Raw genomic sequence first — 24,616 nt, 5'->3', positions numbered from 1 at the left:
CATTGTGACCACGAACACTAGAAAAACATCGGCATAGTAAATATTGTTAAGAAACCAAATAAATATATAACAGCATGAAACATTTTTACTTATTGAACATTGAGCTTAATTAATTAATTTATTTCTTTTTGAGTGCTCAATCTTCTGGCTGGTTTGATGCGGCCCACCATTATTTCCTCTCCTATTCTCCTGTGCCAACCTCTTAGTCTCAGAGTAGCACTTGCAACCTACGTCCTCGGTTATTTCCTGGATGTATTCCAATTTCTGTCTTCTTCTACAGTTTTTGCCCGCTGTAGCTCCCTCTACTACCATGGCAGTCATTTCCTGGTGTCTTAATAGATGTCCTGTCATCCTGTCCCTTCTCCTTGTCAGTGTTTTCCAAACTTACTTCCTCTCCGATTGTGCGCAGAACCTCTTCATTCCTTACGTTATCAGTCCACCTAATTTTCAACATTCTTCTATAGCACCACATCTCAAGTGCTTCTATTCTCTACTATTGCGGCTTTCCCACAGTCCATGTTTCACTACCATACAATGATGTGCCCCAAACGTACATTCTTAAAAATTTATTTCTTAAGTTAAGGCCTATGCTTGATACTAGTAGACTTCCCTTGCCAGAAATGACCTTTTTGCCAAGGCTAGTCTGCTTTTGAAGTGCTCCTTGCTCCGTCCGTCATTGGATATTTTGCTCCCTAGATAGCAGATTTCCTTAACTTCATCTAGTTTGTGACCATCAATCCTGATGTTAAGATTCTCGCTGGTCTCATTTCTGCTACTTCTCATTACTTTCTTCTTCCTTCGATTTAATCTCAGTCCATATTTCGTATTCATTAGACTTTTCATTCAGTCGAGCAGCTCGTGTAACTATTCTTCACTTTCACTCTGGAGAGCAATGTCATATCCCTTCACCTTGAATTTTAATTCCACTCCTGAACCTTTCTTTTGTTTGCATCATTGCTTGTTCGACGTATAGATTGAACAGTAGGGGCGAAAGAGTACGTCCCTATCTTACACCCTTTTTAATACGCACACATCGTTCATGGACGTCCATTCTTAATATTCCCTCATAGCTCTTCTTCATATTGTATATTACCCGCCTCTCCCTATAGCTCACCACAACTTTTCTAAGAATTTCCAAATTTCTGCACCATTTTACATTGTCTAACCCTCTTTCCAGCTACATAAATTTTATGATCATGTCTTGATTTTTCTCTAGCCTTGCTTGCATTATCAACCGCAACGTCAGAATTGCCTCTCTAGTGCTTTTGACTTTCCTAAAGCCAAACTGATCGCCATCTAATACATCCACAATTTTGTTTTCTATGGTTCTGTATATTCTTCTTGTCAGCATCTTGGATGCATGAACTGTTAAACTGATTCTGTGATAATTCTCGCACTTGTCAGCTCTTGCAGTCTGCGAAATTGTGAGTGTATTCAAATGTGTGTGAATTCCTAAGGGGCCAAACTGCTGAGGTCATCGGTCCCTAGAACAACACATACCACCATGTCCGAGGGAGGACTCGGACCTCCGGCGGGAGGGGCCGCGCAACCCGTGACATGGCGCCTCAAACCGCGCGAGCAGTCCGCGCTGCGGAACTGTGTGGCTTAATTTACCCACACACAAAGGTGCTGGGCTGAGCGCCCGCACTGCCTTAAGTTACCAAGTCCTAACTAGCTAAACGATCAAAATTATGAAAATTACACCACCTTCTGATATCTCCCTGTGAACGGCGACTTTAAACACGTTCCTAACCTGATCGAAATGATTGAGCCCAGTTTGCCACAGTATTGTAGAACCAAACTGACTTCCGGCGTGGAGAGGACTGCACACATCAGTTCCCAGGGACAGAGTGACGAACAAGGCCAACTGGCTGCCAACGCACCCCTCGCTCAAAAACTGAGTCGCAGGATAGCCCTCACTGGCTGACTTCCCTGACTCCCTCTAGGCTATCGACACAGCCCGAAGCCTATGCTAGCCTCTTCGCTCAAAGTTCCCTTCTTCTCTGTGCTTGTAAACACCGTATGCTACACATCTCTGGCTAGTCGTCCACTAGTCTGCACAAACACTTTCTTTCATTCATACACCTGCCTGGAAGGGGAGGACGGAATGAAGGAAATGTGACAAAAGGCATTTCCTTATTTACTGCCCATGGTACAACGAAGTGTTGCTTTGTAGTTGTCATTGTTGTTGTTGTTGTTGTTGTTGTTGTGGTCTTCAGTCCTGAGACTGGTTTGATGGAGCTCTCCATGCTACTCTATCCTGGGCAACCTTCTTCATCTCCCAGTACCTACTACAACCTACATCCTTCTGAATCTGCTTAGTGTATTCATCTCTTGGCCTCCCTCTACGATTTTTACCCTCCACGCTGCCCTCCAATGCTAAATTTGTGATCCCCTGATGCCTCAGAACATGTCCTACCAACCGATCCCTTCTTCTAGTGTAGATGTGCCACAAACTTCTCTTGTCCCCAATCCTATTTAATACCTCCTCATTAGTTATGTGATCTACCCATCTGATCTTCAGCATTCTTCTGTAGCACCACATTTCAAAAGCTTCTATTCTCTTCTTGTCCAAACTATTTATCATCCATGTTTCACATCCACATATGGCTACACTCCATACAAATACTTTCAGAAACGACTTCCTGACACTCAAATCTATACTCGATGTTAACAAATTTCTCTTCTTCAAAAATGGTTCAAATGGCTCTGAGCACTATGGGACTCAACTGCTGTGGTCATAAGTCCCCTAAAACTTAGAACTACTTAAACCTAACTAACCTAAGGACAGCACACAACACCCAGCCATCACGAGGCAGAGAAAATCCCTGACCCCGCCGGGAATCGAACCCGGGAACCCGGGCGTGGGAAGCGAGAACGCTACCGCACGACCACGAGATGCGGGCTTCTCTTCTTCAGAAACGCTTTCCTTGCCATTGCCAGTCTACATTTTATATCCTCTCTACTTCGACCATCATCAGTTACTTTGCTCCCCAACTAGCAAAACTCCTTTACTACTTTAAGTGTCTCATTTCCTAATCTAATTCCCTCAGCATCACCCCACTTAATTCGACTACATTCCATTATCCTCGTTTTGCTTTTGTTGATGTTCATCTTACATCCTCCCTTCAAGACACTGTCCATTCCGTTCAACTGCTCTTCCAAGTCCTTTGCTGTCTCTGACAGAATTAGAATGTCATCGGCGAACCTCAAAGTTTTTATTTCTTCTCCATGAATTTTAATACCTACTCCGAATTTTTCTTTTGTTTCCTTTACTGCTTGCTCAATATACAGATTGAACAACATCGGGGAGAGGCTACAACCCTGTCTTACTCCCTTCCCAACCACTGCTTGCCTTTCATGTCCCTCGACTCTTATAACTGCCATCTGGTTTCTGTACAAATTGTAAATAGCCTTTCGCTCCCTGTATTTTACCCCTGCCACCTTTAGAATTTGAAAGAGAGTATTCCAGTCAACATTGTCAAAAGCTTTCTCTAAGTCTACAAATGCTAGAAACGTAGGGAATTCAATATTACAGGGTCCACAGTGTCAATAGTGGGCCGAGAATACCTTAATTTCAGGCACTACCTCATCGTGGACAAGACGGTGGCCGACGGCTTTCACTTAACGACTGAGAGCAGCGTGCTAACAGACGGGCTGTACTGCGTACAAATCAATGTCTGGCTTATGAGGAAAGTATCCGTCAGGACTGTGTGGCGAAATCTGACGCTAATGGACTATGGCAGCAGACGACCGATGCGAGTGTCTTTGCTAACAGTAAGACATTGCATGCTGTGCCTCTCCTGGGTTCGTGGCCATATCGGTTGGACCCTAGACGACTGGAAAACCGTTACCTGGCCAGATAGATGGGTAGATCACATAACTAATGAGGAGGTATTGAATAGAATTGGGGAGAAGAGGAGTTTGTGGCACAACTTGACGAGAAGAAGGGACCGGATGGTAGGACATGGTCTGAGGCATCAAGGGATCACGAATTTGGCATTTGAGGGCAGTATGGAGGGTAAAAATCGTAGAGGGAGACCAAGAGATGAATACACTAAGCAGATTCAGAAGGATGTAGGTTGCAGTAGGTACTGGGAGATGAAGAAACTTGCACAGGATAGGGTAGCATGGAGAGCTGCATCAAACCAGTCTCAGGACTGAAGACCACAACAACAACATCCAGATTTCAGTTGCTAAGAGCTGATGGTAGGGTTTGAGTGTGGCGCAGAGCCCGCGAAACCATGGACCCAAGTTGTCAGCAAGGCACTGTGCAAGTTGATGGTGCCTGCATAATGATACGAGTTGTGTTTGCACGAAATGGTCCAACCGAACCGCTCATTAACTGAAAATGGTTATGTTCAGCTGCTTCGAGACCATTTGCAGCCTTCCATAGTCCTCATGTTACCAAAAATTGACGGAATATTTATAGGTGTCCATGCGTCATGTCACCAGGTCTAAATTCTTCGCGACTGGTTTGAGGAACATTATGGAAAATTCGAGCGAATGATCTGGCCACCCAGATCGCCCGACATGAATCGCTTCGAACATCTATGGCACATAATCGAAAGGTTATCCTGCACCGGTAACACTGCCGCAATTATGGACGGCTATAGAGGCAGAAGGGCTCAATATTTCTGCAGGGGACTTCCAACGACTTGCTGAGTCCATGCCACGTCGACGTGCTGCACAACGGCGGACGGAAGTAGAACCGACACGATATTAAGGGATATCCCATGACTTTTTTCACATCAGTGTAACTTACTGCACGTACCAAATGAAGTGTAAAACAGTCTATACGTGACTCCATAGAGCGTTAGCTAACCAGGAATTTTATCGAACACATTCACACCTTGTTCCACGAAGATGACTGTTTACCAGCAGCAGCAATGACTCGTAATAATCAACAAATGAAACAATAATGAATAATAATATAGACATCAGTATCTCGACTTCGAAGAGTTTCATCCAGTACTTTCAACATACGGAGGTTTATAAGTGGATGTTTTGAAACATGTGCCCCGCTGCCTCGAAGAGTAAGCGGAAGAAGAAACGTAACGAGAAACTGCAAACTTACTCATGAGTGTACTAAACGATCTCTGCATCCACAATGTGCTTTTAAATCATTCTGCTTTTCATAATTACGATGATTTTTTGTAATTGAGCCTCAGAAATTGTTATAATGTGTTAACATGTCCCGACGGGACGAATGAGATGTGTTGTAACACATAATGTTTCATGACATTTTGACCCGTTAAATCGTGACATTTATTGTACAATTACCACTATTTATGTATTGGACTTCTAGGTTTCAACGCAATTTTTTTCGTAAATTGAGAACTTTGTACCTCTGACTTCTCACGCCGGATGGCGGTTACTGTGCTACATCAAATTCTGTTATATTTGATGTCATTTTATTTGTAAATTTTTCTTCTTTACTAGTCCTGTAATCTGACACCTTATAATTTTACCTGTTGATGTTTATTCTTGCATGTTTATTAAGTTGTTTTGAAAATAACGCGCCAGTGTATGTTGGCAATAAGTGTATTTCCCCCTTCCTTTTTGCTATGCATTTTTAATAATTTTAAATTTGAAATATTCAGTTAATGATTTGCAAGTGCGCACTTGGTATTTTGTGGTAATCTCTTGGCAAAAAAAGTAATGTTAAGTCTTTAGGTGACATACGTCACATAGAGGGCGTTCCAAGCCCCTGTCACACCGAGGTCCGCTGTATAGGTGAATGTAAACAGCGGCTTCAGCTATTGTGATCGTTTTATAGCTTCTGTTACTACTAATAACTAGACACCAGTGTCTAGGAGCTTTAATTTGTACGATAAAGGTATGTTCTTGCCAACAGTTGGTTTATACTCAGGTGTATTTGTGGTCTTTTATTCCTTATTCAGTGATCGCTATGTGACATTTTTAAATCCTGTACACCTCCCGTAAACTTGATCCTCCTCACCCACTCGTATCCCCGATCCTCTCCCACCCCCGCCTGCTGCCCCGCCTGTATTCCCACGTCCCGCCCGGTCTCCATCTCTCCACCCTCCTTACCCTCTCCCAAGGTGGCTTCCGCCAGCTCCCTCTCCCTGATGATGTCCTTGTCCCCTCCATCTACCCCTCCTATCAACGTTGACCCTGCCCCGCCCCCCACTTCCGGTGTCCTTTCCTTTCGGCACCCTCCCTCCCTTCTCTCCTCTTCCCTTCTTTTTCCTTTTCCCCGTCCCCTCCCTGCCCCCTCTTCCCCCGGGCTTCCTCTCCCCCTTCCTCCCTCCCCCCTATCTCCCCTGCCCGTGGCATCTCTGCTCTCCCCTCTCGCTCTCCCACTCCCCTTCCTCCTCCTCCTCTCTTGGCAGGTCCCCGGACTCGCACACGCATAGTGAACATTCGCGCGCCGGAGATCATCGCCTTCTGTGTCTCGTGTGTGTGACGTCGTTTAGTGTTTTTGGTGTCCGCCGTCCCACTGCTACGTTCACTTGTGCCGTCGGATTCATCAGTGTTCTGTGTGCCGTGCCAACGTGTTTTCAGTGTTGTTATCGTCACGTGTGAACGACTCCGTGTTTTTTTGTGTCTCTGTGACCTCTCTCTTTTGCCCGTCACTTTGTTGATTAGCATTCTCCGTTCTTATACTGTTGTAAACGCTATGGCTGAAGAGCGGCGTAGTGTGCCGCTGCCAGCCTACCTGATTTGTACAGGTTTTAAAATAACAATAAAGTAAAAAAAAATGACATTTTTAACTTCCAGCACTGAAGATGATCATTATGCAATCAAAAATCGATTTTGCTGTTAATAAATCCTCAAAATTACAGCCTACGCTGACCTTCCTTCTAATTGTAACTGCAAATGCTACAGACGGTTAACTAGTAACTCGAGAGCGAAAAGTCAATAAGTATGAAAGATACTTATCGGGTAAGTGGTGAACTCGTATTTGGCTATTTGGCGAGGACATAAAGTATATTAATGGAGTACTCTTAGTAGGAACGCGTATGTAAAAAAGTAAAGTCACCATCGTCGCAACGAATCCATTTATAATTACGAATTTGTCATTTCTATCCTAAGGATAGTTTTCTTTTTTCAACTGGTAATTTTCGTAATCATCGTTATTGTGAAACGTCGATAGTATGTGTTTGCTCCAGACAGTTAAAATCTTACGTGCTACACTTCGTGTGTAACGCCAGTTTTACGGTTACCAGTGTATCAGCTTTTGCATTAGGCTTCACTGGATGGTAGTACTGGAGGAAGACCATGTGTTCACCATATACATGTTCAGCAACCTACTGGTAAATCCGCTAAGTCTCGTTATAGTACCTCCTCAGATGCATTATGATGCAGAATGAACCACGATCTATTCTCTATGCAAAATTCAAATGTTTTTTGGTACTATTGTGCACGTAACTCGCGTGGTGTGTGCTTTATCTGGATTGCCCGAGCCTCCTGCCCAAACACGTGCTGCTCGCTGTCTCACGTTGCAACGGATTTTGCAACAAGGCCAAAAAATCCGGTAATGGCATTACTGGTAATTACTGAAATGGAACCATTTTACAGGTAACTGCCGCTGGACGTTTAAATGAAATTTTACAGTTCGTTTAAGTGATTCTACATGGTCTGCAGAGCACGTGAAAGAGCAGTTCTATTTACGATACAAAATGGAACGCCTGTGAAATAAATTTCTTCACTCTTCATGACTGCGTGATGCGCGCTACAATATTTCTCTATCCATAACTAAGCTACATTTTATGTACATTTGAAAGGTAAGCACAAATATTTGTAATATGCACTTACTAACATTCCAACTCTCTATACGTAGCCCTCACAGTCATTAACATAATAGAAACAGGAAACAAATCTGTCGATCATCTGCGTTCTTTTAAATAGCAAAACTTTAAGAAATGGGATAGTTACGGTAGACGAGCCTGTTATTTGTGTTCATGTCAAAAAATTAACATATCTCTCCACCATAAGCTGAATAGAGCAGCAAATGAGAGAAACTAGAAAAAAAAAATCCTTTGCTGGCTTGCTGGAAAAAAAATGGGCACTCGCCACGTCGAAAGATACTTCAGAGATGTAGAGGAATTCGTGCTTTTAGTTAAAAAGAAATTACTATTTCGCAGCATCAACGGATCTTAAATAAGTGCCCTAAAATCTGCAAACGCCGATCTCTATCACATATCTCACTATTATTATTTGTATGTTGATTCTTTAAACAATCGAACCTCCATGTTTAAAACTATTTGAAATAATGGACGAGTTTTCTCTGTATAATTTGCGCTTCGTTTTTTTCTCACGCGTCTCAATGTTCAGTGCGTCTTGTCACCTTAAATATGTGTCGTACGTTGATATTAATTTTGCGGGTACGTTCAGTGGCATATGTGCATATTGTGTGCAAAATGTGTTGCGAGTAGAATTAGTACTAAAGAAGTAATAAATTAAAACGTCTACCCCGACACAGAAGTTTTACTCAACGAACACGGACAATGTAGTGAGCGATAAACTTTATCCTTTCAGTATTTTTTGGGGAGTGTCAGCGACATAAAGTTTCGAGAAGGTCTGAAATTATGTGTAAAGTTTGGTGGAAGTAGCCAAGTGCCGCCATTGTTGAATACCGGATGGATCGAGTGTGCGTAATTTTGCGTGCCATGAATTACTCTGCCTCAAGACAATATTTTAACTGTTATGCGCGTCTGTTAAATCTGTGACATAAAATTGTCTGTTAAGAAATAGGTTAAAACCATTTTAAATTTTTCAGCTCTTCAATAATTATATCAAATATTGAAAATCAAATTTATGTCGGTCGTCGAAGTCGTTAGATAGATAACCTGCAACTGTATCCGTTAAGTACTATACAATAAAGGGCCAAAAAAACTGGTACACCTGCCCAACATCGTGTAGGGCCCACACCAACACGCAGGAATGCCTCAACATGACGTGGCATGGACTCAACTAATGTCTGAAGTAGAGCTCGAAGGGATTGACACCGCGAATCCTGGAAGGCTGTCCATAGATCCGTAAGAGTACGACGGTGTGGAAATCTCTTCTGAAGAACACGGTGCAAGGCATCACAGATATGCTCAAAAATGTTCATATCTGGGGAGTTTGGTGGGCAGCGAAAGTGTTTAAACTCAGAATAGTGTTCCTGGAGCTACTCTGTAGCAATTCTGGACGTGTGTGGTGTCGCATTGTTATGTTGGAATTGCACACGTTTGTGGGAATCCACAATGGATACGAATGGCAGTAGTTGATAAGACAGAATACTTACGTACATCTCACCTGTCAGAGTTGTATCTAGACGTACCAGGGGTCCCAAGTCACTCAAACTGCACACGCCCCACACCATTACAGAGCCTCCACCAGCTTGAACAGTCCCCTGCTGACAAGCAAGGTCTATGCGTTCATGATGTTGTCTCTATACACGTACAAGTACATCCGCCCGAAACAATTTCGGATGAGACTCGTCCGATCAGGGAATATGCTTCCAGTCACAAACAGTCCAATGTCGGTGTTGACGGGCCCAGGCGAGGCGTAAAGCTTTGTGTCGTGCAGTCATCAAGGGTGAACGAGTCGGCCATCGGCTCCGAAAGCCCATATCGATGGTGTTTTGTGTAATAGTTCGCACGCACTTACTGATGGCCCAGCATTGAAATCTGCAGCAATTTGTGGAAGGATTGCACTTCTGTCACGTTGCACGATTCTCTTCAGTCGTCGTTGGTCCCGTTCTTGCAGAATTTTATCTGGCCGCAGCGATGCCGGAATTTCGATGTTTTACCGGATTCCTGATATTCACGGTACACTCGTGAAATGATCGTATAGGAAAATCCCCACTTAATCGCTACCTCGGAGATGCTGTGTCTCAACGCTCTTGCGGCGACTATAACACCACGTTGAAACTCACCTAAATCTTCATAACTTGCCATTGTAGCAGCAGTAACCGATCTAACAACTGCGCCAGACACTTCTTGTTTTATTAAGGCGTTGCCGACTGTAGCGCCGTATTCTGCTTGTTTACATTGTATTTGGATACGCATGCCTGTTCCAGTTTCTTTGGCGCTTCAGTGTAGATCGCTACTTGAAAATACAAAAAGTTTGAAAAAGAACTCACCTGTAACTAATTTGTTTTGAGCCCATTGTGATGTTTGTAAACATTACCTGAAATTGAAAGACTCTTCAGAGTTTGCGTGGGAAATTGGGGGCGTTATATGACCCCTGAGTTACCTCAGTGTGTAACTTGACGGCCTGCATTTAGGTTTTAACAAAAGCTATGAGAGGATAACTTTTTTCCTATAAATCCTTTTGTCGTTGCTGAAACGACTTACACCTTAGAATTTATACAATTTTTCTTAATTTCGACCAGTTCTGCAATAAAGTTTTATCCTCTCTGACGCTGGAAACCCAAAAACATTGTTCTACCGCTTCTTCTTCTTGGCGTAATGGAGCATAAAGGCGTCGTTAGGCGATAAATCATGAATTCGGCGATTCCTTCCGTCAGATTATAAATCCTCTGACGTGTTGCTGCCAGCTGCTACTGTCAGGACGAAGATTAATGCGACTATTTCGGTCGTTGCTGCTAATTTTATCGACGGCTTGAGGGAAGCAAATTGTTTGATACCAATCAGCATTAACTGTTAACTGACCCACTAAAGCAATAGTCGTGACATGTCCGGTGGAAGCAATTAAACAAGAGAAAATTTTTTTGAAAGCGTTTCGATTTCGTTGGTTCCCTTTGATCTAGGATCACAAAAAAACTGTTTTCTGCTCGGCGTCGGCTCGTGTTACGATGCTGTACAAGGATATTGAATTTCGCCGATCGAAGTTTGGAGCAGTTCCTTACACCTATCGACGAGAATATGATTTCGTGCTTCGGAGAAGTTGTGTGAGATCATTGATAACAGGTGTTATTCACAGGTACACTCTCTGGCATAAAACTCGACCGGCGGCCGGCCGCTTCAGAGGCTAAGTCCGTGCCGATCGCGACATGGGACAAATAAACTGGCCAACTCGCTAATTCTCTAAGTCCGGTTATCTGCACAATCTGGCAACACTGTAGACTGCGGCACTTCCTGGAGGAAAGCTTGCCCACAAATAGACAAACCAGAGGTTGATTACGCCTGTGGTCTAGCGGTAGCGTGCGTTGTTCTTGTTCATAATGTCAGTGGATCGAGAGCAGCTGGTATAAAATATTTTTATAGCCTCTTCTGTCTGAATGCTGAAGACGTGAACGTAATGGTAGCGCAGATTCAACCTATTTCGCTTTCTGACACACCGATATGAAAATTTTATCCAGTAACCATTTTGCGGCAGATTTCCTGCAGACTGTCCTCCTCTGGACGCCGTATGCGGCAAAGCTCCGGGATCAATTTGCTGGCTACCGGCAGCGGCCGTGGCGACAGCAGTGGGGCTGCATCCCCCCGTTCTTTATCGAAAGCGCCTGCTACCGCGCACACCTTTTGACGATTTAAAACGCTTTATTATTAAATGCTGGTCCACAGAAAATTTCTACGATTTCCATTCACGCTCAAAAGCAACGGAGACAGACGCCGTGATTAGGAGGCGGCTATTATATTACATTAATCGGCAAGAGTTGAGTATGGCCCGAAATTAATTTTATAGACTGGAACGAAATTAAACCACCTCACTACAATCAAGGAATTTATAAATGCTTCATACCTCGTTTCTTTTCCTTTCAAAGTCAATGATTTGTGCAACTTTTGGCCAATATTCGGATGTTTTCGTCAAGCCAGAGTGAGCATCTGTGGTTTAAAGTGTATTACAGTTCTTGCTTCATTCCTTATGGTAAGTCTATGCGAGAAACTGTGTGAATACCTTGCAATGCATGCTCTGTAGCAGTGCAGGAACACTGCACATTTGGAGTTCCATGTATGGGTTCATCAAGTATTTAATGTTGATCGGAAGTGATAGTTAAGGTCATCAGATTTAAACCAGAAAAATTTATCATTTTGGAGGCTTCAGAGAAGAAAGGAATTGCTATCACCGGTGTCAGAAAACGTCAACAGTTAAATGCTATTGCAAAAATTTAGAAGAGAGGAACTATATTAATCAATATGTGCACTTCATAAACAACCTCCTGACATGTTAGACCTATATGACGAACAAAGCTCAAATTTATATCGTTGACAGTGGGTTTGAATCTTTTCAGGAACTATTTGGAGTGAAGCACCTTGGCATTTGCAAAGCAGACATCCATGATATTAACATACTTTACTAAGTCGAAATCGGACGAAGATTGATGTTTAAAGGCATTCTTCAGATTTCGTATAAGGAATTTTTACTAGCAGTTTGCAACTCCATTAATTGAAATGGAAAATGAAAGGTTGTAATCAGCGGCTTCCAACGAGATTGGAACTGCTATGTCATATAGTAGGAGCACCTTAACGCACAAGGGAACCTCTGAGCTAACGACACACTGGCGGCAACAGCCGGACTATAGTCACTCGGATGGTGCCTGAGCCTCAAAACGCAACCTTAAACACACAAACAGGTGTTACGTATGTGAAGAATGCCATTCTTGGAGTCCAGAAATTAAATATACTTTCTAAGTGTCTCATCTTGCAGTGGATTATATCGTATGAGTCTTCGTTGTTGGAAACAAATGTCAAGTGAATTTAGCGAGGTAATGCCGGCCTACACCCGGAGGTAAATGCACTATCACAGTGTTGACAAATACTTGCTACGATGCTGCCAATTCTCGGCTCTCTTACGAGGCAGCTCCTCAGCCAAATGCTTGTCGTGATTGTCCGATACGGTTTTTCGGAGTGGAGACGCGCGCGCACGTTTGGTTTTTATGCGGCATTCTCCCCTGATGGTTTCTTACGTCGCCTTGTCGGCTATGTATACATTTGAGACATTCAACTATCATTAATCCAGAGTGATACAGGTTTCAGCTTCCGGCGTGGAAGAAGGCTGTTGACGCCGACATTATATCATTTCAACGTAGGGAAGGCAAAACGGATGATTCAGTGTTTCTCATTCACCATAAAGTATGTGAGATAATTTTCCGTAACGTTCATAATCATCTAAAAATACAAACGAAGTAGCAGCATACATATCGAATGTCATGATTACCACGAGAATGAAGAAATATGTTGCTAAGGATGGAAGCAAGAAGAGACGCAGTGAACAAATATTCGATTCCTCATGGCATTCATTTCATTTGAGATGTAAGAAGAGGTAAAGCGGGGTATTACTTTCGTAAACACGAAAGATATGCCGCACATGTGGATAACGAGGAAGTCTGCGTCTTCATACGTTTCCTCCTTGAAATCTGTATGCTCCATTATATACTAAGTAGCCTGATCATTGTTTCAGTAATGTTTCCCTCTAGTTCGGCCCCGAAACGATGAACAGATTCCAAATGCATGTCTCTGCATGAAACTAGTTGTTCGAGCACTTCCTGCGTTGTTTTTTGTGTTTTATTGCTTGGAATTCCTGAAGCAGACCCTTCTTTTATAGCTACTCTTTATGTGCATCAATACTAAATAGGGATGTGAAAATTCTTGAAAGTGAGAGAATGACAATAATAATCGTAACAAGAACAAGCAATTAATGAATCAAGTCTATTGCAATGCAGAATGAGAATGGCTGTGACTATAAAAATCTATAAAAATAATTTGATCTTTGACTTGGCACAATGCAAATATGTTCTTAGCATTTTGTAACTGAATTAAGTCCTGGATGTTTGCAGAGAAAAAGTAAAAGTCGGTACTTCTGGCTAGTGTTATACAATGTGAACCAGCAACTACCCTTTCCTTAGAACACGACTGAAGCAGGTCTCCAAGTAGCTACCAAGGGACTGCTGCATTCTGTTCCCTGACATTGCTCTGATGACGGTTAATGCAGATAGTTCCGATTATGAAATGCAAAACGTATTGCAGGTTAGGTCCCAGGATCTAAATGTTAAATTTGCGATGTAGATGGCACATGAACGTGATAAGACTATCCAGATTAGTCGTCAATATAAAAAGACAATATTTTGGGAATTGAGCATGGTCCTTCGGCACCAGTCCTGAAAGAGAGTGAATGACTACAGGCGTGTCAAACCCTTTCTGACAAGTACCAAAAACAGTAGCAATATGAGTAAGGCATTGGACAGATCAGAAAGGTCTCACAGCTATCCACAGCCTGTTTCTGTCAGCTCTAGTGAAGCTGCGCTGCCAGACGCCAACCCGACAGCACATTACACAGCTGAAATCTACCAATGAATTGTGTACTTATACTCATCAGCTTCAGTGAAATTTGTTGTACATGACTAGGATATAGCTGCCATAGTTAATACAATAATAATAAGCTCGTTTATTGCTTCAGTGACTGTTACCGTTTTGTTTGACACCGAGATGATGTAAACAACACAAATTCGGGTCCCTGACAGATAATTCTAGTCTCTTCCGGGGGTTGGTCTTGTTTTGTTGTTGTTGTAAATTGGCATTCGCGAAGAATACTACTGTCCCAAATCCTGAGAGGTTTACGAAACACATATTATACGGAGGGTTAAGAATAGTCTCTCAGTTTTTACCTTCAGAATAGTAGTTGCCACGCGGTGTGGCCGCGCGGTCTGGTGCGACGTGTCACAGATTTCACTGCCGCTTTTGCCGGAGGTTCGAGTCCTCCCCCGGGCATGGATGTGTGTGTTGTGCTTCGAATAAGTTAGTTTAAGTTAGTGTAAGTAGTTTCTACGTCTAGGGACTGATGATCCTAGCAGTTTGGTCACTTAGGCATTAGAACTTAAAAAAGACCACTAGCGGAAGGAATTGATAAGATCAAGCTTCTGCAGAAAAATTGTAACTAATGAAAAAAACAGCTACAGTTATATAAATTGAGCACTTTACTGCAGCAGTGCCTTGTTCGCACAGTAGTAAATACTGCCCTTACCATAATCGTAGCTGATGTATACAGCTCCCAACATGAAACATGAAGAGTACGACCACCTTTTGGATGAAGCGACCATTTTGAACTGAAATACGTTTTCCAAGTTAAAACCACTCTTTTGTGATAATTATTGACAATATTTGATCGAGATGACAAGAAAATATTAAATGTATGTAACAGATACAATGTAGTCCCACAACCGCAAATCATTCTCATACCAACACAGTTGCCAAGAAAGGCGTACGACGTTGTGAGTCCTTGACTACGTTAGTGGCAAGAAGATTCCGTTTCCTTAGCAGGAATTCTTCACGAACGGATGCGGATACAATGCAGTCAGAATGACAGATATGGCGGTATGCCTACATGTCTAAAAAGATCAGAAAACCTAATTGAGCCCGCATCTCGTGGTCGTGCGGTAGCGTTCTCGCTTCCCACGCCCGGGTTCCCGGGTTCGATTCCCGGCGGGGTCATGGATTTTCTCTGCCTCGTGATGGCTGGGTGTTGTGTGCTGTCCTTAGGTTAGTTAGGTTTAAGTAGTTCTAAGTTCTAGGGGACTTATGACCACAGCAGTTGAGTCCCATAGTGCTCAGAGCCATTTGAACCATTTTTCGAAAACCTAATTGTTATCCCTTTGAGTAATATTCCCACGTCTGTGACTCGTATCATGGTTAAAGCCCATGTACTACCACTGTTCGTGCTTACCTACATCATCAAATAATAGCAGAAACGGAGAGAAATACTTTCGTAGTATACGCCTTGATATTTGAATTCATTTTTGAATGTAGCTGGTTTCCTTTTTCAATAAAGCTATTGTTTCTATTTCCAGACAATATTTCATATCCTTCTTCCTTCTGCCGCAGCAGTTATTTTGCTGCCCACATTGGAAACCACGCCTAAGACTACCATCGTCTCATTTCCTGACCTAATACCCTCTGCATAGCCTTACTTAATTTTACTGCTGCTCATTACCCTTTTATTAAAGGCTATACAACAAGGAAAGAGAAATAACATCTATATGTAATGTTTACCGTGATGAAATCAGAAAATTGTGCTTATAAAAGCGCTCAGAACCTCTGAACGAGCCTTTCAATTTGCAGTACACACCAGATCGAATGAAAGAAAATAATATTAAGAGGAGCAAGTTGACCATAGCGAGCGTGGGGAGGGTTTGATGTAGTGCCTTGAAGTTGGACCAGTTTCCGTCGAATTTAGTTCCTGATAGACCAAAATATGATCTTGATACAAAAGCATCAATGTACTCATATGGGAACTACTTCCAACGTGTAATTGAAAGAATACCTGGTCACGTTAGGTAGCCTTTCGCTTGCGGCCATCATTAATTTTAATTTCAGCCCATTCCTTGATGACGCACTGAAATGTTTTCGAACTTTTCTCATTGTTTCCGGCCTCAGAGATTTCTTAAAGCGTTATATCGAGTGTTAGTCACACCGTAAGTTAGACGCCCATAAAGCTCTGACTTGCTTCAGAGCGACAAATCATTTGAGTATCGATTCGAAAATACGGAAGGCCACTTCTGAATTCCTGGAATTCAACACTGTGGGAAGTAACAATACCCATGTTTTACGTCACAAGATGCAGAAGTGATTGTGGTGTCACCGCCAGACACCACACTTGCTAGGTGGTAGCTCTTAAATCGGCCGCGGTCTGTTAGTATACGTCGGACTCACGTGTCGCCACTATCAGTGGCTGGAGAAAAGTGTGGAGTACCGGCAAGCACAGCTAGACGCTGGTGGAAAGAATACCACGAAAGGGGCTATATAGGACGGAAAAGAGGAAATGGCTGGCCCCGTGTGTCTACTGCAGCAGATGATCAACGTGTTTTGGAGAATATACGTGCTAATCCATTCCTCAGTTGCCGCGGCCTGAAAGAGATATCTCAGTTTCCCGGCAGCGGAAAGAATGTTGCGAGGAGACTGAAAGACGCCGGATTATATTGTCGGAGAAATGCTATGGAGCAGCCATTGACCGACTATCAGAGGATTAACCACATGGCTTTTGCAGTAGAATATATCGACTTTGACTAGACTAGAGTAATCTTTGTTGTTGTTGTTGTTATTGTTGTTGTTGTCTTCAGTCCTGAGACTGGTTTGATGCAGCTTTCCATGCTACTCTATCCTGTGCAAGCTTCTTCATCTCCCAGTACTTACTGCATCCTACATCCTTCTGAATCTGCTTAGTGTATTCACCTCTTGGTCTCGTTCTACGATTTTTACCCTCCACGCTGCCCTCCAATGCTAAATTTGCGATCCCTTGACGCCTCAGAACATGTCCTACCAACCGGTCCCTTCTTCTTGTCAAGTTGTGCCACAAACTCCTCTTCTCCCCAATTCTGCTCAATACCTCCTCGTTAGTTATGATCTACCCAACTAATCTTCAGCATTCTTCTGTAGCACCACATTTCGAAAACTTCTATTCTCTTCTTGTCCAAACTATTTATCGTCCATGTTTCACTTCCATACATGGCTACACTCCATACAAATACTTTCAGAAACGACTTCCTGACACTTAAATCTATACTCGATGTTAACAAATTCCTCTTCTTCAGAAATGCTTTCCTTGCCATTGCCAGTCTACATTTGATATCCTCTCTACTTCGACCATCATCAGTTATTTTGCTCCCCAAATAGCAAAATTCCTTTACTACTTTAAGTGTCTCATTTCCTAATCTAATTCCCTCAGCATCACCCGACTCAATTCGACTACATTCCATTATCCACGTTTTGCTTTGTTGATGTTCATCTTATATCCTCCCTTCAAGACACTGTCCATTCCGTTCAACTGCTCTTCCAAGTCCTTTGCTGTCTCTGCCAGAATTACAATGTCATCGGCGAACCTCAAAGTTTTTATTTCTTCTCCATGGACTTTAATACCTCTTCCGAATTTTTCTTTTGTTTCCTTAACTGCTTACTCAATATACAGATTGAATAACATCGGGGACAGGCTACAACCCTGTCTCACTCCCTTCCCAACCACTGCTTACCTTTCATACCTCTCTACTCTTATAACTGCCATCTGGTTTCTGTACAAATTGTAAATAGCCTTTCGCTCCCTGTATTTTACCCCTGCCACCTTTAGAATTTGAAAGAGAGTATTCCAGTCAACATAGTCAAAAGCTTTCTCTAAGTCTACAAATGCTAGAAATGTAGGTTTGCCATTCCTTAATCTATTTTCTAAGATAAGTCGTAGGGTCGGTATTGCCTCACGTGTTCCAACATTTCTGCGGAATCCAAACTGATCTTCGCCGAGGTCGGCTTCTATCAGTTTTTCCATTCCTCTGTAAAGAATTCGCGTTAGTATTTTGCAGCTGTGACTTATTAAACTGATAGTTCGGTAATTTTCACATCTGCCAACGCCTGCTTTCTTTGGGATTGGAATTATTATATTCTTCTTGAAGTCTGAGGGTATTTCGCCTGTCTCATACATCTTGCTCACCAGATAGTAGAGTTTGGTCAGGACTGGCTCTCCCAAGGCCGTCAGTAGTTCCAATGGAATGTTGTCTACTCCCGGGGCCTTGTTTCGACTCAGGCTTTTCAGTGATCTGTCAAACTCTTCACGCAGTATCGTATCTCCCATTTCATCTTCATCTACATCCTCTTCCATTTCCATAATATTGTCCTCAAGTACATCGCCCTTGTATAAACCCTCTATATACTCCTTCCACCTTTCTGCTTTCCCTTCTTTGCTGAGAACTGGGTTTCCATCTGAGCTCTTGATATTCATACAAGTGGTTCTCTTTTCCCCAAAGGTCTCTTTAATTTTCCTGTAGGCAGTGTCTATCTTACCCCTAGTCAGATAAGCCTCTACATCCTTACATTTGTCCTCTAGCCATCCCTGCTTAGCCATTTTGCATTTCCTGTCGATCTCATTTTTGAGACGCTTGAATTCTCTTTTGCCTGCTTCATTTACTGCGTTTTTATATTCTCTCCTTTCATCAATTAAACCCAATATTTCTTCTGTTACCCAGGGATTTCTACTAGCCCTCGTCTTTTTACCAACTTGATCCTCTGCTGCCTTCACTACTTCATCCCTCAGAGCTACCCATTCTTCTTCTACTGTATTTCTTTCCCCATTCTTGCCAATTTTTCCCTTATGCTCTCCCTGAAACTCTGTACAACCTCTGGTTCTTTCAGTTTATCCAGGTCCCATTTCCTTAAATTCCCACCTTTTTGCAGTTTCTTCAGTTTTAATCTACAGTTCATAACCAATAGATTGTGGTCAGAATCCACATCTGCCCCTGGAAATGTCTTACAGTTTAAAACCTGGTTCCTAAATCTCTGTCTTACCATTATATAATCTATCTGATACCTTTTAGTATCTCCAGGTTTCTTCCATGTATACAACCTTCTTTTATGATCCTTGAACCAAGTGTTAGCTATGATTAAGTTATGCTCTGTTCGAAATTGTACCAGACGGCTTCTTCTTTCATTTCTCTCCTCCAATCCATATTCACCCACTATGTTTCCTTCTCTCCCTTTTCCTATTCTCGATTTCCAGTCACCTATGAGTACTAAATTTTCGTCTCCCTTCACGCCTGAATAATTTCTTGTACCTCATCATACATTTCATCAATTCCTTCATCATCTGCAGAGCTAGTTGGCATATAAACTTGTACTACTGTAGTAGGCATGGGCTTCGTGTCTATCTTGGCCACAATAATGCGTTCACTATGCTGTTTGCAGTAGCTTACTCGCACTCCTATTTTTTTTAAACATTATTAATCTATTTTGTAGCGAGATATTCTCTACGGACTTTACACGTGCTCGTTCGCTCAATGTGTTGCATTTAGCCGGCCGAAGTGGCCGTGTGGTTCTGGGCGCTGCAGTCTAGAACCGCGAGACCGCTACGGCTTCAGGTTCGAATCCTGCCTCGGGCATGGATGTTTGTGATGTCCTTAGGTTAGTTAGGTTTAACTAGTTCTAAGTTCTAGGGGACTAATGACCTCAGAAGTTGAGTCCCATAGTGCTCAGAGCCATTTGAACCATTTTTTTGTTTTTTGTGTTAGATATACCACCCACGATGACAACGCTTCCAGCCAACGTATGTTAACGAAAGACAAAGAAGTGGACGGTTCTCTGTAGCTGTATGGAGCTATATTTCGGCTCACGAGGCAGGTCCTCTCTGGAGAACAGAGGGAATTCTCAACGGAGAGGCCTACATTAACATACTGACTTCCATTACGAAGCCGAGTGCTGAAATGCCGTACCTAGACTGTGAAATATATCTTCTGCAGGTATGAACAGTGGACGTGTGGAACAATTAAGAGTATTTCCGGTTTTTCCTACGATTTATTCATTACTTTGATGAGCTCTACTTCTTATCGAAGCGTCTACTCTACTTTGTCAGTTGTATAATTTTGATTTCTCCAACTTGCTTTGATATTGATGGCCGTGAAATACAGCTTTCCCGGGCATCATCTTAGTTTCTTCCTTAGTGCCTAGTTCCATAACTGTATGTGTAAGGAAGACGCCGTGTATAAATAACTGATATATACCTGTATATAATTTTCATTTTCCTACTTACCTTTTCTCTTTTTAGGCTTCTCTCCACAGTTACTTCTTATACGACTCTGCGATTCGTTTCTATCTCCTTCTACCTTGTTTTGGTAATTTTCCACTACATTCAGTATCCTGTTACCTGTAGGCGGATCATACTCCATTTTTTCAGATCCCATCTTTCACTTACAAAGAAAAGAATACTCTACATATTCCAGTTCTATATTTATGTGACTTGTATGTTTACTTGAAAGAACATTACTCGTAAACATAAATGGTTTGCTAGCGCTGTTCTTCGTTTTACTTTTGTTAAGCATCTATTTCTCTCTGTTTCTGTACCTGACGTGGCTGAAGTGCTATACATGCAATGGCGTCAGTTTTTATTGCTGTGTTGATATGTTTATTACTTTTTCTCGTTGCCATTACCATTTGTTGTTGTTGTTACATTCCAATGTTATTATTTTCTCGATTTTCGGATAATACCCGCAAAATGTTCTTCATTTTTCACGATTGAATTTAACTGTTAATGTTAACTGTTCCGTTGTTTGTACTGCTTCTGTAATACATATACACACGGTGTTAAGGAAAGTTGTATTCCATACTTTGCGAGTCGGTAGTATGGACTAAAACAAGACAAAGTGCATATCGTAAGAGCTACACGCACTTCTTCAGTACAAGATAAGTGTTTTAAGTAGAACAACAGATGTGTTTCACAGTGGTAAAGGTGAAGAAATGCTCACTGCCCTTTAAGATATTCATTTCAGACTCATTGCTCTTGTTTACTGGATATGTTTGTCTTGTTTCTGTCCATCCTATCAGCTCTCGAAATATGGACTACTTGTTTTTAATACCCTATATTCAAAAATGGTTCAAATGGCTCTGAGCACTATGGGACTCAACTTCTGAGGTCATTAGTCCCCTAGAACTTAGAACTAGTTACACCTAACTAACCTAAGGACATCACACACATCCATGCCCGAGGCAGGATTCGAACTTGCGACCGTAGCGGTCTCGCGGTTCCAGACTGCAGCGCCTAGAACCGCTCGGCCTAATACCCTATATTCGAAGCAGATATGTAGACAAAGGACTTTCTCGCTTACTCATTTCCAGACGTTATATTCCTATTTTATTCCATTTGTATTGATTATTGGGCTGTAATGTATTCAAAATAGGACTAATCAACTCAATCCAGGCCAGTTTCTATAATAGTAAAATTACACATTCCATTTCGAACCATTCCTAAATAAATGAAGGAATTATTTCTTTATCGGTTCCTTTCTTCTCTTTTAACTAGCAGAACATACAAACCTGACTCACCTCAGATGATGTTGCCCGCAATTGGCAACGAAACGTCAGGGAGAAGTATTTCTACTATTGGACCACGGCCTCTTAGCCCGGAAGTTTCAATTACTGTTCTTACTTTGTTCCCGAATAGGCCTGCCCCAATAAACCGATCTGTATTTCCTTTTATTAAAATTGTACGATATTCGTACGTTTCTTGGAGGCATTCTGTAGTTTCCACTATTGACTGCCTTGGCTGATTTTTCTTTTAAAGTTAAGCGTAAGATAAAATATACTTTACAGTACTTTACTAACATTACAATCATGATCTATATCATATCCCCCAAGGTATACACTCTTTTTCTCCAGGTCACTCCTCGTAACTTATAACTGTGCAGTAATGTCCACATGTAAAATTAAAATGTGTTCAGCGTTCTCGTAAGTGTATTTCCTCACCTCCTGGCATGGGTTAATGATAACACAACTGTCAAACAGGAGAGGCGAGGACTGTATCACCTAATCCCATGTCGTTCACGCTCGTTTCTGCCAGCCACTTTGACATGGGAAGTGCGTGGTGACGGGGCTGGGAATCAGAGTGTGAACGTACTGGTGACGTAGTTTGAGGTTCCTGGTGTCTCAAGCTAAAGCCGTTCACCCTAGTGAGCTTTCTGTCAGGAAATGTCGTCCTCGAAAAGTGGACAGGATGGTTTTCTCATCCTTTGAAATTGTCAGATAGACGCATCAGCACGTTTCCAGGATAGTAGACAGTTGTTCAAGGGTTCGAGATTTGTTTCTCGTATATCTTTTCCTTTATTCCTCTTTTACATTTAATTTTGATATGAGCTGGCTACTGCCAGAATTGCCTTGATTAAAAATTACATGACAAAGAAACAAATTGTTTTCATGTTTAATATCCCGTAGGTGCTTGCAAATATATGAATTGGATTACGATTTACACATTTTATGATCTTAGTCAAAACAGAAACGTTGCATAAACGAATTGTTCTTGCCAATGAGCATTACATAAAGATACGTACACGTAGTGGTATCTAGTTCTTACTAATATGAAGGGAAGACTAATTTTATTAACATTCCTGAAATCAGCTGTTTATCTCAACTGCAGGCGTTTACTCCGAGTGCGGGGCCGCGTTGGCACGAGGTGTGAACAGGCGACGTCAGCGGCCGCGGTCGCCTTCGGTAAATGCAACAAAAAAAAAAAAAAAAAAAAAAAAAGATTCAAATGGCTCTGAGCACTATGGGACTCAACTTTTGAGGTCATTAGTCCCCTAGAACTTAGAACTAGTTAAACCTAACTAACCTAAGGACATCACAAACATCCATGCCCGAGGCAGCATTCGAACCTGCGGCCGTAGCGGTCTCGCGGTTCTAGACTGCAGCGCCCAGAACCACACGGCCACTTCGGCCGGCTAAATGCAACACATTGAGCGAACGAGCACGTGTAAAGTCCGTAGAGAATATCTCGCTACAAAATAGATTTGTTTCTTCTATATATCTTTGTCAGCGGAAAGACAGAAAAAAGACTTCCATTGTGAAGGCTAGCAATCATTTTGAATAAGCGAAGCAGATTAGCTCTACAACCATGCAACAGAGTCTAACAATTCAACAGACTGCCGCACTGTATTGAACAACTTACACCCCACCTCATCATTACCAAAGCATAGGAGGCGGTATATTCCGAAAGAAGGCCCACCTGCGTTTTATAACTGGCGCCTTAAACCATATAAGCATTCGTTCTGTATTCTGATCTCCGTCCCAGCACCCTCCCCTTGTCAATGTAGGTTTTTGTCAACAGCTGTCAGCAAAGTATTTGGGAATGTGGAATCCTCCGAATAATTTATAAACCTGTAGCTTAGACTACACAGCCTTTGCAGTTGTCGAATTTTTTCACAGTATGGAAATTAAGTATTCATAGTATTAGAAGTATTGAAATTTCTAAGTTAATGGATGATCATTTCTTTACAGGACCATAGCCCCATTCATAATAGCAGAGCCGTCCAGAACTGGTTCCAAGGTCAGCAGAGAATAATACTTCTTCCTTCCGTGCCAAAATCACCAGACCTCAACCCCTTTGAAAATATGTGGGGGGAGGTTACGACGTCGTTACCACCTGGGTCAAGGAATTCAGAAACTCTGTGGGAAAATATAGAGAATACATGGTGGGAGATAAACAATCATCACCATCTCTCGAGGAATTTAGCCTTATCACTTCCCAGACACCTTCGAGCAGTTATAGAAAATGAGGGAGGATTGGTAGGGTACTGAAAGATAAATAAAGGTCAAACCAGTTGCGAGGTCTTAAAATGTTCCGGAAACCTACTAAAGCTAAATGGTCCTTGTGTATTCTCATTAAATGTGTCACTGCGTGATTCTTACACATAGCAACTACTAATTAAATTCTTTACTCAAAGAAATAAATAAACAAATGTATGCGATACGGATAAAAGTTTGATTTTGTAGTATTAACCCCAAATTTGGTACACTGTTAATTACCCGAAAGTGTTTAAAGAAAACGCGTAAGTAACCGGAATCGTAACTGAACCTGCATAATAACTCCTTCTCCGTTCTGTAAGCTATTTATTTTCATTTGGTCTTACTTTCATCTCTCAAAACATTATGACGGTATTACCAGTAACACACAGGATTAAATTGCCTAACAGCTGATCTTGTAACAGCACATATAAAGATATTTCTACTTCCTATGGTCTCTTACGGAGATAACCTTTTTCTCACCCACGAGAAGGAATGAAGGATAGCCCACACTGATTGATTCATAACGTCACAGCAACACACTATCACTCTTATCACCATTGGCCAAAGCAATCATCGTATCTCCAAGCGGACTAGTATTAGAAATATTCTGCAACTTCTTCAATCATTGGCTGATCCCAGAAACACCTCTCACTTATTGACGTGCCTCGATGTTA

The sequence above is a fragment of the Schistocerca nitens genome, chromosome 6 (genome assembly GCF_023898315.1).
Source record: "Schistocerca nitens isolate TAMUIC-IGC-003100 chromosome 6, iqSchNite1.1, whole genome shotgun sequence".
Taxonomy (NCBI): Eukaryota; Metazoa; Arthropoda; class Insecta; order Orthoptera; family Acrididae; genus Schistocerca; species Schistocerca nitens.
Note: the sequence above shows the minus strand (reverse complement) of the source record.